The sequence below is a fragment of the Orycteropus afer genome, unplaced genomic scaffold (genome assembly GCF_000298275.1).
Source record: "Orycteropus afer afer isolate SDZICR_OR568_19922 unplaced genomic scaffold, OryAfe1.0 scaffold02008, whole genome shotgun sequence".
In the NCBI taxonomy this organism is placed as follows: Eukaryota; Metazoa; Chordata; class Mammalia; order Tubulidentata; family Orycteropodidae; genus Orycteropus; species Orycteropus afer.
The window spans coordinates 10325-11803 of record NW_006923595.1 but is presented as its reverse complement, the minus strand read 5'-3'; positions in this window follow the sequence as shown (position 1 = coordinate 11803).

Below are 1479 nucleotides of genomic sequence, written 5' to 3'. Positions count from 1 at the left end.
TCCCCTTTGTAGGTAACAAGTCATTTTTCCCAAGTTGCTTTCAGGATTATTTATTTGTCTTTGGTTTTGGAAAGCTTGATTATGATATTCCTTGGTGACTTTCTTTTGATGTCAGTCCTATATGGGGCTCCTTGAGCTGCTTGGATGGATATCTTTTGGTCTTTCATGATATTAGGGAAGTTTTCTGCTACCATATCTTCAATAATTTTCTGTTTAATTTAATTTTTTTTCTTCCTTCTGTTCTAGAATTCTGATCACATCTAAATCTTTGCTCTTCATAATGTTCCGCATAATTCTTAGGATTTCTTAATTTTTCTTTCATTTTCTGATTTTTCCTCATACAAATCGATGTAAAGGTATTTATCTTGTAATTCACTAATCCTTTCTTTAATTGATTCAATTATACTATTTTGTCCTTTCAATGTGTTATCTTTCTGTGTCTGTAGTGTTAATCTTCTGGATTTCTAGTTGCTGTTATTGTATGGTTTCTAATTGTCTGTTTACTTTATCACTTTCCTTTTTTATTTTTTTTTTCCTGAATTCTTCTAGGACATTTTCTGTGTTGTCATTGATTTTGTTTGTGGTTTCCTTGAGGTCTTTGAAGACTATATCTATCTATCTATCTGTAGAAAGATAGGTAGATATCCAACTCCACAGCAGTGGGTTTGGTTTGGTTTAATATATATGTGTAAATGTGTGTGTGTGTGTGTGTGTGTAAAATCTGTTGTTGAAGTCCTTATTGGGAATTTTTGTTATATTTCCTCCTTGAACCATCTTATCTTGTTCCTTTGTTTGATGTGAAGTTGTCTCTGAGACATGTTGATGTTGTTTTCTTTTTGTTGATTATGTGTTAATTTGTTTTACAGTTATTTTTGCTATTGTTGTTTACTTTGATGTATATGGATGGATGGGATAGACTTGCTTCTTTGTTTGCTAGTTTGAAAGCACTGGGGCCTCCCCACTGGTCTCTAGGTAGGTATGGTAACTGTTGAGAATTTATATGCATGTCTCTGTTTGCTGGTTGTAAAGATCAAACAGAGATGAGATGAACAAGTGTCTTTCACTCTGTCAATCCAATGGTGCAGGAGTACATAGTGGCATTCATCCTTTGGTTAAGTAGCTCATGGTGGGGTATAGGTATGGCTGGGAATTGGGAAAAAAATATCTGTCTCCCATTGAATGGGGGAAAATATGGAAAAATGGGGGGGTGGTTAAGTAAGAAAGAAGACGAGTAAAAATAAGAGAGAAAGAGGAAGAGGCAAAAGTAAACAAATAAAAAGGATCAAAATGTTGAAAAAAAAATGAAAAATGAAAGAAAAAAAAGTTCACTATGTCAGTCTACAGCAGTGGCAGCAATCATCTGTTACACTACAAATGGGATTATGTGCTCATGGAGAGAGCAGTTGCCTGGCATGCATGTACCTCCAACAGCAGAGGCCCTGGTGTGTACAAAGACAGCCCCAGGAAACAGGCAGGTGG